The sequence below is a fragment of the Trachypithecus francoisi genome, unplaced genomic scaffold (genome assembly GCF_009764315.1).
Source record: "Trachypithecus francoisi isolate TF-2019V2 unplaced genomic scaffold, Tfra_2.0 Lachesis_group9, whole genome shotgun sequence".
NCBI classification, from domain to species: Eukaryota; Metazoa; Chordata; class Mammalia; order Primates; family Cercopithecidae; genus Trachypithecus; species Trachypithecus francoisi.
Window position 1 is genome coordinate 17,900,080 of NW_022681474.1, and position 13,479 is coordinate 17,913,558.

General features: G+C 41.6%; 1 protein-coding gene across 3 annotated transcripts in view; it reads right to left on the reverse strand.

The window, feature by feature from the left end:
* Positions 1 to 13,479, reverse strand: part of ITGA8 (integrin subunit alpha 8) — a 215,194-nt gene that overhangs the window by 129,421 nt on the left and 72,294 nt on the right. The gene's annotated exons all lie outside the window — the stretch shown is intronic.

Genomic DNA, 13,479 nt, shown 5'->3' on the forward strand with positions numbered 1-13,479 from the left:
TAGAGACTTTGAGGCAGAAGGGATGCATCAGGTGAATGATATGAAAATGTGGATTTCAATTTATATATTAATAAATTTAAAGTGACATATTAAAAAACATGCTGAGGGAGGGAAGAAATAATGTGAGGTTCTAAGCACAGGAGAAATTTACTCCAACTAATTCATACTCCATTCCTCATATCCTATTTAAAAAAAAAAAAGCCTGACTTTTTAATGATCACCATTCTAACTGACATGAGTTGGTATCTCATTGTGGTATTGATTGGCATTTCTCTAATGACCCATGATAATGAGTTTTTCTTCATATGTTTGTTAGCTGCATAAATGTCTTCTTTTGAGACATATGTCTGTTCATATCCTTCACCCACTTTTTGATGGGGTTGTTCTTTTCTTGTAAATTTATTTAAGTTCCTTATAGATTCTGAATATTATGCTGGAGAGGATGTGGAGAAATAGGAACGTTTTTACACTGTTGGTAGGAGTGTAAATTAGTTTAACTATTGTGGAGGAAGTGTGGTGATTCTTCAAGGATCTAGAACCAGAAATACCATTTGACCCAGCAATCCCTTTACTGGGTACATACCCAAAGGATTATAAATCATTCTACTATAAAGACACAAGCACACATATGTTTATTGTGGCACTTTTCACAATAGCAAAGACTTGGAACCAACCCAAAAGCCCATCAATGATAGACTGGATAAATAAAATGTGGCACATATATGCCATGGAATACTATGCAGCCATAAAAAAGGATGAGTTCATGTCCTTTGCAGGGACATGGATGAAGCTGGAAGTCATCATTCTCAGCAAACTAACACAGGAACAGAAAACCAAACACCACATGTTTCATTCATAGGTGAGAATTGAACAATGAGAACATGTGGACATAGAGAGGGGAAAATCACACACCAGGGCCTTTTGGTGGGTGGGAGGCTAGGGAAGGGATAGCATTAGGAGAAATACTTAATGTAGATGATGGGTTGATAGGTGCAGCAAACCACCATGGCACATGTATAGCTATGTAATAAACCTGCATGTTCTGCACATGTATCCCAGAAGAGGAGGAGGAAGAAGAAGAAGAAGGAGGAGAAGAAGAAGAAGAAGAAGAAGAAGAAGAAGGAGGAGGAGGAGGAGGAGGAGGAGGAGGAGGAGGAGGAGGAGGAGGAGAAGGAGAAGGAGAAGGAGAAGGAGAAGGAGAAGGAGAAGAAGAAGAAGAGGAGGAGGAAGAAGAAGGGGCCGCCGCCATGGCCAAGTGGGCTCTGTGGCACAATTAATAGCACATGGGACTTCTAGCCCCGCCGCCCCTCCAAAAAAAAGCCATGGCTAAGCAGCAAATTTCTATTAACTGTATCTTTACAAGCAAGATCAAGTATAAATCATATCCTATCATATTCACTGGGTTTCAGAAAGAACCCAGTCTCTGATTATTTGGAAGGAAGTTAGTTCAAACTTAAACTGACAAATGATTTGTGGCATATAAAATCTAATAGCCATATAGTTAGATCTCTTTTATCTGGTGAGGGAAATTTGCTGTATTTACTACCTGTGAGTGGGACATGATTTAAGCCTGCTTTGGGACAGAATCTGGATTCTGAAGGATATTTTATTGTGAAATAAGAAGGATTTATTATTTGTGAAAGGTTTTATCTGAGAACCTGATTCAAGCATGGGGAGGGATGTAGTTCAGGTGTGTGAGGGAGTCCTGGCTTCACGTTTAAGATCATTGACATAGCTGTGTACATAAGGCCCACTTTTTCAGTAGGATTTTGCCTTTTCAAAGGTGAGTCAGAAATAAGGCAGATGGAAGTAATCGCAGGTTTTCACAACACACTAAGCAAAATAGAAATATCTGTTTGAGAGAGATGATAGTTCCTACATTTTCATATCTTAATCTAAAGCTGGAAAAAAGTCAGATATTATGCAATTGGACTTGAAAATGACTACAGCCAATCTTTGTTTTGGGCTTTCATAAATGCAGCTGTGAGTGTAGACAACGGTCATTCTCAATCTGGATCTGTGAATTTCTGAAAAGAGTAATTCCCTCTTGGAAAGACATCCCACGAACAGGAGATTAGTGTATTTGTAAGTGGCTGGGCAGAAGCAGGTCGGTATCTCAGGTTCATTCAGTGATATGGATAGCAATTGTAGGACTCTTATCACATGGAAGTCACTACAGCTTGAAATCAATCATGGTGAGGCTATTTATACCACGGAAATTGGTAAATGCTACAAATCTGGGCCTTTTTTTTTTTTTCTTCTCTCCCTTGGGAGCTGGTTGTTAACCATTTTTAACACACCTCTGAATATAAAGGCATATTTCAAGGTTAACGATATATAGACAGTGAGATCTCTTGAGATGTATGCACAGCAGCTCCCAGGCTGTCTTATGAAGGATGGGAGGCTGGATAGTCCCTGCTGGTCCTCCTCCTTTAGGCTCCTTTCTCCAGACACCTCCAGCTGCCCTGGCCTTGCTGCTTCAGCACATTATCCTCCCCTGGGATACTTTAATGACTTTTGATTTCATGTTTCTTTTTCATTATTACTCATTCTGCTCATTGCTAAGGAATGAGGTCCTCAAAGCACCATTTTGGAATATAGAGCATATATCTTTTTCCATTACTTTACTAATAACTAATTACTTAACATGCTATTCAAGGCCCTTTGTTACCTGTCCCCAATCTTCCTTTCACTTTTACCTCTCTCCATGTGTGCTTCCATCATTTTGGACAAATTCACTTCCAAATTGTCTTTTTGAAAAAACTAGGAAGCATTTCCTTTAACTTATATATAGAATTTCTTTTTTAGCATGATCAAAAAAATACAAGAAGTTATGGTTAAAAAATTCTGCAGTACATACTAACAAAGACAAACTAGGCAACATGTTCATTACACAAAACCGAAACAGTCAACATTAATTATTTTATGCCAAATTCCTTTGTTTAGCTTTTTTTTGAGATGAATTCTTGCTCTGTCACCCAGGCTGGAGTGCAGTGGTACACAATCTCAGCTCACTGCAACCTCTGCCTCTCAGGTTCAAGCAATTTTCCAAGTAGCTGGGATGACAGGTGCGTGCCTCCACACCCGGCTAATTTTTGTATTTTTAGTAGAGACAGGGTTTTACCATCTTGGCCAGAGGGGTCTTGAATTCTTGACCTCAGGTGATCTGCCCACCGCGGCCTTCCAAAATGCTGAGATTACAGGCATGAACCACCATGCCCAGCCACCAAATTCCTTTTAAATTCTACCTGTATTATATAGTCCTAGAAATCTGTGGATCCCTTTTTTCCTCCCTCACTCACATATCACTAAGTCAAATCATTAATTCACAATGTTGTATCCCTTGATAATACAAAGGCTTGTCAAAAGTAGGAAATTATCTGGGTCAGAGGATGATCATAAGACATTGAATACGTATGGCCTCCTGCAGTTTTCTCATCTACTCCTTCTGTTTCCGGATTCAGTGCTCCCTGTTCTGCGAAGTCTTGCTTTTTTTTTATTGTGGCAAGAATACACTTGACATGTAATCTCAGGGTCTTAGCTCATGCCGTGTTCCCTTTCTGAGATGTCTTTTCCCTATAACCACTCACAGTCATACCTATCTCAGGATCCTACTTATCTCCCTCAGGAAACTTTCTCTTATCACTTTAGCAAGAAGCACTCTCTCTTTTTAACTGTTTCATTATTTTTTACCTTCTTAAAGCCCTTCTCATCCGCTGCTTACATTACAGTTCATTGTTGGATGTTTTCTCTCCACGATTACATTGCTCCTTAAAGGCATGTGTTATGTGCATATAGTAACAATGTGTCATTTGTAACTAATATTTAGTGGCTGCTACTAGATGCTATTCACAGCATTAACTGCTTTATACATATTATCTAGCTTAACCTCCAAACTCCAACTTTAAAGGAAAAAACTATTATTAGGTATTATTATACCTGTTTTATCACCGAGAAAACTGAGACTCCAGAAAGTTGATGAACTTGGCAAGGTTACACATCCAGCCAGTGTTAGAGCTATAATTCGATTTAATTCAGGCCCATGAGAGGAGGATCTTTGTTTAATTCAGTGCTGTATCCTCAACATCTAGAATAGTGCCAGGCACATGGAAGGCACTTAACACATACTTGTTGGGTATACGGATAATGGCATTTCTGAAAGTACAATCTCTTGAATACCATATAATCAGCAAATATTCTACCATCAGCATCAATGGTCACAGATTGGAAGAGAGTAAGGAAATATAACTAAGTGCAACGTGGGATCCCAGATCGAATCATGGGACTAGAAAAAAGAACTGTAGAGGAACAAACGTGAAATTCCATAGAATTTCAAATAGGTCCATTGATTCATTAATAGTTCACTGTAATATGTTTATATAAGATGTTTATCATTGGAGGGCTGGGGGAACAGTTTATATGGGTCTACAATTTTTTTTGCAACTTTTCTGTGAGTCTAAAAGGATTTCCAAGAAAACATTGAGAAAAAAAGTCTTGTATAATTTCACTAAATCTTTTTTTTTTTTTTTTTTTTTTTGGAGACGGAGTCTTGCTCTGTCACCAGGCTGGAGTGCAGTGGTGCAATCTGGGTTCACTGCAACCTCCACTTCCCAGGTTCAAGAGATTCTCCTACCTCAGTCTCCTGAGTAGCTGGTACTACAGGCACGCGCCACCATGCCCAGCTAATTTTTGTATTTTTAGTAGAGACAGGGTTTCACCATATTGGCCACGATTGTCTTGATCTCTTGACTTCATAATCTGCCCGCCTCAGCCTCCAAAAGTGCTGGGATTACAGGGGTATGCCGCTGCGCCCGGCCTTCACTAACTCTTTTTAAATATAGATCCTTAATAATCTACCCAATATTACCGAGCACTGTGTAAAGGCAGGAAACCTCGATCTGGGATGATAGTATCAGAGAAGTGTAGAGTTAAAAAGACCCTGGGAGGAGCACTCCCTGCACCTTTGTCACTTCTTGATGAGGAAGGCAAGACCCAGAGAGGTGGAGTTACTAAAATCACACGTGGGAGAACTGGTTCTAGAACTCAGGCCCTTTCACTTTCCACTCATTTTCGTTTCTACTTGACAGCACTCCTCAATTCAAGTCCAAGAGCTCTCCCAGTTGGATTACTTCAATTTGATCTACATGCATGAGATATTTTTACCCCAAAAGTTAATATTCTAATTTCTAATGTGTTTATCATGAAACTACGAATATCTTAGTCAATAAGAACGTAATGTTTTGCTTTTCACATAAAACTTGAGTAGCAGTTTGAGAAGTAAAAATAAACTTTGACTATAGTATTTGAACCTAGTTCAACTAAACTTCAAATTAACAATTTCAAAGAGCTCAAAGTTTAATTAAAATGCATTATTCCCTTTGGATAAAGCCTCCTTCCATGCGCAGGTTCTGAGTTACTTGTTTGCTTATACTAAACACACACACACACACACACACAGCACTCATTGAAAAGAGAATGGGTTATTTTGTTTCATTGAGTGTAATTGTCTGAAATGGCTTCATGATATAATCATATATTAGGGGCCTAGATGAGGCAGTGATAGTCTTGGCCTTCTGCCCATGTTTTCCTTCAGTTTTTCTTGCCTGTAGGATTTCTGCTCCTCGACAAAATCTGTATCTCCCCTCCTCCACCTTCCAATGCCTGGGCTATGTGTTTAACAGATGGTGTTGTTATACAATCACGTTTAAAGGGATTAGAGCAGATCACTGGATTTCAGAATTCCTGACTATCACAGCTGTTTCTCCTCTAAAATGCTTTCACTCAATTAATGTATGCAGGCTACTCCTCTGGTCAATCCTACTTTCCCAATGAACCCCAACATAGAGACCTGAACACATCTACATTTTGAATCAGAAAATGAATTTTGATGCTAGAAATGAAAATACTTATGACTCTATGTATGTATGTGTGCCAGTGACAATATTTGTTGTAAAAAGCCTAAGAACGTATTGGGTAGTTGACGTAGATGTTAGGAAAATTATTCCACACATTATTTCTGCAATCAGATCTGTATATTCCATAACAAAATCCCCCAATCTGTCCATGAGACCATCCTTTTCTTGGGTACACTGCATTCAAATCTGAGTCATCTTTTACATCCACCTTTTCCTTACCTCCTGCCACCTCCTCTCCCTTGCATCACTGCTAGTTATTATCAAGCCTTGACTATTTTTCATTTACACTGTTGTGTTAGTTCCTTCCTTTCAATTTCCACTGTCATCACCATACTTCAGGCCGAATTTAGATGAATTTCAATATATTTAAATGGCTAAGGGGCAGCAAGGGAGCAGAGTGTTCCTTTGGTAACCAGTAAGTCACAACAGTGAAAAATGAGAGGTTGGCCACGGTGGCTCACACCTGTAATCCCAGCACTTTGGAAGGTCGAGGCGAGTGGATCACTTGAAGTCAGCAGTTCAAGACCAGCCTGGCCAACATGGTGAAACCCCATCTCTATGAAAAATACAAAAATTAGCTGGGCATGGTGGCGCATGCCTGTAATCCCAGCTACTTGGGAGGCTGAGGCAGGAGAATCCCTTGAACTTGGGAGGCGGAGGTTGCAGTGATCCGAGATCATGATGCTGTACTCCAGCCTGGGCAATAGAGTGAGACTCTATCTCTAAATCAGATTTTAAACAGAGGCTGTCCCTTTCCACCATCGTAGAATGCAGTTTCTCAAAATCTTATGGGACTCCATGTGACTGTGAGGCAAAGTAGCTCATATTCTGTTCATGATCAGCAAATTGGTTTCCTTTCCTATTCTGAGCCATTTGACAGCATTTTGTAAAAATCCTCTGCCACCCTAGAAAGTGCATGGACACGCAACTCAGTGAAGTAGGTATTATTAGCCCCATCACACCAGATAAAGAAAGAAAAGCTGAAAGCAAATCACTGTTCAAGTGTTACGCTAATCAGTGTTCAATGTTCAATGGGAATCTGAACTCAGATTTCCTTCCCCTGTTCTCACAGACTCTTTAACTTTTTTTTTTTTTTTTTGAGACAGGGTCTCACTCCTGTTGCCCAGGCTGGAGTGCAGTAGTGCGATCTTAGCTCACTATAGCCTACACTTCCCAGGCTCAGGTGATTCTCCCACCTCAGCCTCCCAAGTAGCTGGGACTGCAGGCATACTCCACCATGAGTTTCGCCACATTACCTAGGCTGGTCTCAAACTCTTGGGTTCAAGTTATCCACCTGTCCCGGCCTGCCAAAGTGTTGGGATTACCAGTGTGAGCCACCATGCCCATCGGCTAACTTTAATATAGTTTTTTAAAAATTGGTTTGATGTTTTCCAAAAAGAAGTGCGGTGTCATCCAATCTTACCCTATAAACTCTGTGTACATACATATATCGTACATATAAAAAATGCACACATACATAGATGTTTGAGTATATGTATCTGTGCATGAGAGAGATTCCAAAATAATATATTACAATACACACTGTATTTACCCTCTGTGCAGCAGCTGGCATGCTTTGGGCTCCTAATTATTAGTAGTAACAATTAGTATAATTGCAAAAACATTACCAACATAACAGACTCTATGCCTGCACTTTGCTAGCATTCCTCCGAAGACAAGAAAACTTAAGTAGTCCTGATTGTATACAGAACATCTGTAATGTGCAGAACAGATCATGTGACAACAAATACAGACCAAACCACCTTTTACATGTCTGTGTTTTCGGTTATTTGAGGTGCTGTGTTCCTTTATTCTGAGTCAGTTTGGAAGATGAAACAGCTATAATGCACAAAAAGTACACATAAAACATCACAATCAGCCCTCCTCTGTTTGTGAAAGGCAGCAAGGTTGTGTTAAGAATACGTAAAGAGTGTTTGCTGCTATCTATGAATGGGGCAATGTATATGCCCTGCCATTACTAAAGGTAGATTTCTTAATAGGCTGCACAGGAAAGGTTTTACAGCAGACAGTGAAAACTGGGGGAAGCCAACACTGCCCATGCTTTTAGATAGAGCTGGTAAACATTTTGGCTCCTGAAATGAGGAGGAAGTGTTCATCTCAAGAGTGTGAAAACCAACCCCATCATAACCCCATCAGAAAGCATTGCTGTCAGTAAGCCTGGCTTCTCAGGGGTGCTCCATTCCCTAATCATGCCAAGTAGTTTGACTTGTTTCCATTCAGCATTTTAAATGTTTGCCTTTGCATTTGTTTTCTCATAAATTCTGCAGGTAGCCAGTTAAAGTGACAAAGTTTGGAATTTTGCTGCTGATCTATTTAGGATGGAGAATTTGAAACAGGGCGGCTGAAAGCCTACAGGTCTGTGAGTGAATTTTAAAAGGATCCTGGGCATGGTGGCTCATGTTTGTAATCCCAACTCCTCGGGAGGCTGAGGCAGGAGGATTGCTTGAGGGCAGGAGTTTGAGACCAGCCTGGGCAACATAGCAAGACGCTGTCTCTACAAAAAATTAAAAAATTAGCCAGGTGGCTGGGCACAGTGGTTCACGCCTGTAATCCCAGCACTTTGGGAGGCCAAGGCGGGTGGATCACGAGGTCAGGAGATCGAGACCATCCTGGCTAACACGGTGAAACCCCGTCTCTATTAAAAAATACAAAAAATTAGCCGGGTGTAGTGACGGGCGCCTGTAGTCCCAGCTACTCGGGAGGCTGAGGCAGGAGAATGACCTGAACCTGGGAGGCGGAGGTTGCAGTGAGCCGAGATTGCGCCACTGCACTCCAGCCTGGGTGACAGAGTCAGACTCTGTCTCAAAAATAAATAAATAAATAAATAAAAGAATTAGCCAGGTATGGTGGTATGCACCTGTGGTCCCAGTTACTTAAGAGGCTGAGGTAGGAGTATCACAGGAGCCCAGGAGTTTGAGGCTGCAGTGAGCTATGACTTGTGCCTTTGCACTACAACCTGGGTGACAGCGCAAGGATCCTATCTCTAAAAAAAAAAAAAAAAAGTTGCTCCTGCCCCTTCCTGAGTGGGGTGTGCCCAAGCATCACCATAGCAGGAGCCACACAGAGGTAATATTGGGGAAAAGAGCGGCTGGTGGGTTTGACACCCTTGTAAAGAATAAATAAAATGCTAGGGCTTAGCACACTGGTTCTTGGCAAAAGAGAAAAGCACATCTGACTGCTGTAGACCCGGAAGCAGAGCCACCAAGATTATAGGGTGGTATTGCCCAAAATGGGGTGCAGGGTAAAGGCACAGATCCCTCAGCCCCATCTCAGTCATCACAGTATCTGAAGGGGTGCTGTGCATTCAGCCATTATTAACAAGCCCCACAGATAACATGCATGCACACTGAGTCTCAGAGCCCCAGTGGAAAAGCTCAGCACCCTACAACTCATTGCATGGTGTGGTGTGAAGGGCAGCAGTAAGGGCCGCACCTTAAGTGAGGAATCTCACCCCACACACTCGATCTCTGCATCAGGATCTGCAATTGATAAACACACCCAGGTGAGCTGTTTGCACACTTGGCAGGGAAACACTGCTCTAGAGGACTCATTCCAAAAGTGCTGCACACCAGAATCACCAGGGTCACTTAAAACCTATCACTGTAGTCTGTGCTCCAGCCCGGAGAGGCTAATTTAGTGGTTTGGAAGGTGGCCTGAGCATTCAGAATTTTTTAAAGCTTTCCAGGTGATTTTAATGTGCAGCCAAGGTTGCAAACCCCTGTTTATAAAGGATGATGAGATAGATTTCAGATGGAGGAAGTCAATTTGTTGAAGAGATTGTGAAACTCAGAAGGCACAGTAATCTATGTTGTAGCAAACCTCATCAACTCCAGTGGGGATGGCAGCATGTTCAAGAGGCTGAAAAACAGAGCCAGCAAGTGAGACACAAGGTTTCACTGAGGATCCACGTACAGGGGAGAGAGTCCAGGGGTAGAAGGCTGGGCAAGAGAACTGCAACCACTTGCAAAAGGCATGCAGTTTGTAAAGCATCTTCACTTACTACCCTCCCACTGACGACCTCCACCTGGCAACCTTCATTAATCCAAAAACAAAGGACCTCGATCCCCTCCACGGCCCGCATTCAATGGGACAGACGCCGGTCTCAGGTCTTCCTCATAGACAAGGAATGGATCTCTGGGATGGCCACTCCCAGATTCCCTAGCTCGGATTTACCAACCACATTGGAGTGTGTGTGCTACCCAGGGTCATTTTGGGGTATGCTGACATTATTGCTCTCAGGTGCATTTACTTCACAATTGAAAGGCAAAGTGCTTTTGATTTGAAAAAGCAGGACCCCAGAGTGAAAGAAAGTTGTTTCTTTTTAAGTTCTAAAAAGCACTGGTTTGGAAATTCACAAAACCAATCATGGAGGCCTAGAACATGGAGTTTATCAAATAAACTAGAGAGTTTAGAAAGCATGCCACCCAATTACCTTTAGGGGAAAGAGGGCTTTTGTTACTTCCCAGGCAAAACATAACAAAGACTGCAGCTCAATCGGGCTGGAGCCGTGAGATGCCTGGGTGGAAACTGGCAACAGCTAATGAAAATCTAGGTAGATAAGCCTGAGGGAAATCACGGGAACCTGCATACCCAACCCGTGCATGTCTGAGTCCTAACAGTGGCTCAGAAGCATTTGTTAAAAGGGGACTGAAGAGGCTAACAGAAGATGAAGAGGGCCCAGGATACAGGGAACTTTTGAGCAGAGGTCACTACAGAGACAATGGAACTAGCGACAGAAGCTTGAGCAATGCCCCAAAGACCACAAGGGACTGAGCTACCCTTTAGTCTGAAGCCAATAATAGTAGATGATGGGTGTGAGCCAGATAGCTCTTCCCAATCACTGGACAACAGGTAAACCCCTTTCTATTCCATTCCTTGAGAGGGTGGCTACACAGGGTGGAGAAAAAGAGTCTTTTTTTTTTTTTCTGAGATGGAGTCTCGCTCTATTGCCCAGGCTAGAGTGCAGTGGCACGATATTGGCTCACTGCAACCTCCGCCTCCTGGGTTCAAGCAGTTCTCCTGCCTCAGCTCTCTGAGTAGCTGGGACTACAGGTGCATGCCACCATGCCTGGCTAAGGGGTCTTGAATCTGAGTAAATATTTACCTAAATAAGACTAAGTCTAAACCTAGAAGTGATTGCAAGATTAACATTCTCTACCATGGTGGAAATGGAGGCTTTGAAAGCTAAGTGGAATTCATTTCTAGAAAAATGAAGAGAGTTACATGTCTGATTCCTGAATTACGCCTGTAGCTTTCAATCAACTGTACTAGTTAAGGGAATCTAGTCACCTGCCTATAAGGCAGTTTCTTCTCTATAGGTCCTGGGATCTTGCTATCAAGTTAAAAAGGCTTCTTTGACTGGCATTCTTTTTGCTAAAGGATGAAGGTCAGGGAAAAATATTGTAGAATCATGAATCACAAGACATCCATATTCCTATTTGAGAGACAGAATTAGGGCTAGAACATACGTCTACTAAGATGCATAGATGAACTCTGAAAGCCTTAAGACTCTCTTGACGGATGAATTCAACCAAGCAGCATGGACAGGACTGCCTTAGTAAAGAACATTTACTTCAGAGACAAGAAGCACTGCACTGACATGTCTGATTATTATAATTTGCATCAGACTGAGCAGATAAAGTTGTTGACTAGCAAATGGCCTCAAGTGAATATTTCTGATTGTTAAGGGAAGAAAAAGACATAATTAGGTAATCGGCTGGGTGCAGTGGCTCCCGCCTATAATCCCAGCATTTTGGGAGGCCGAGGTGGGCAGATCATGAGGTCAAGAGATTGAGACCATCTTGGCCAACATGGTAAAATGCCATCTCTATTAAAACTACAAAAATGAGCTGATCGTGGTGGTGCACGCCTGTAGTCCCAGCTACTCAGGAGGCTGAGGCAGGAGGATCACTGGAACCCAGGAGGTGGAGGTTGCAGTGAGCTGAGATCATGCCACTGCACTCCAGCCTAAGGAAAGAGTGAGACTCTGTCTCAGAAAAAAAAAAAAAGAAAGAAAAAGAAAAAAAGAGGTAATTGATTACTAACATTGCATAGACTTGAGCTTTCTTTTCCTTTCCTGCTGCTCTTAATTTTTTTCTCCCTGAAGGGAATATTCCTGGGGAAAAAAGTTGACTCATGCTACTCTCCTTCCTGGCTCTCATTTGGGACATGTTTAGCCTTCAAAGGAAGTCGAAGGGCCGGCTATGTGATGGATACATCCTCTATTTCCTTTGCCTCATTGAAGGCACAGCCTTTCTGTCAATTTCCCTGGTACTAAGGATGGGAAGGAAATCTATGACTACCATAATAAATAGCAATAACTTTCTAATTGTTTACCTAAAATGCAACCCAGGAGTTGAATTTCATTAATCACCCTGACATTTTTGGGGTAGGATTACATAAGTGACTTAGATTTTTGAATTATTTTAAATTTGGATATATTTTATATACAAACCTCCCCCAGTAATAACAACTAACTACCATTGATTAGCATAATATAACCTAAGAAAATAAATTTAACTAGATATTCTTGAAATTGCCACAGGTAGAAAGCATTAGTATACAGTATAATACCATATCCACTTTGAGCCCACTACAACGTCTCCATTAGTGTTATAAAAGGTTTATGGCAAATTTATAAGACTATGCTGTGGTATCCTTTCTGTCTAACCCCAGAGGAGAGAAGAAAGCCAAAGTCCTGAAATTAATGATGTATATTTAGGCAGTCAGCTTACTGAATGCTGCCCCAAACCAAAAAATAGCTCTACATATGGAAAATTCCCAATTACGGGAGGGGCTGGTGGAAAAGACAAGATTTTTGTAAGTAATTGAAGCTGTCATTTAACTATTAATGACTTCTAAATAGTTATTGAAACCATCTTAAACATAAAAGTGAAAATCAAACCATAAAACCAAGAAGTCTGATGTTCTCTGCTAAATAATCTGGACAGTGAAATAATCTTTTAAGACAAATCAGTACCTTCATATAGCATGCACAAAACATAAATTATCTGTGCCTTATGGCTTTCCATGTGCCTTCAATATGGGGGAATTAGGTAAATCGAGAATAGTTTACGATTCCTATCATAAATCAGTTTTTTCTCCACTTTAAAACGTTCAGTCTATCTTTGGAAAACCACAAAATACGGCTGGAAGAGAAACATATTTTTGAGACACAGTCTCACTCTGTCGCCCAGGCTGGAGTGCAGTGGCGTGATCTCGGCTCACTGCAACCTCTGCCTCCCAGGTTCAAGTGATTCTCGTATCTCAGCCTCTCGAGCAACTGGGACTACAGGCATGCACCACCATGCCCAGCTAATTTTTGTATTATTAGTAGAGACGGGGGTTTTACTATGTTGACCAGGCTGGTCTCGAACTCCTGACCTCAACTGATCCACCCACCTCGGCCTCCTAAATACTGGGATTACAGGCATGAGCCACCATGATGGGCCAAGCTGGAAGATATTTATGCTTTAAAAACATGAGCTTCATGACAGAAATGTTGAGGTTCTTACTATAATAGGAACTATGAGCTCAAAAGGGT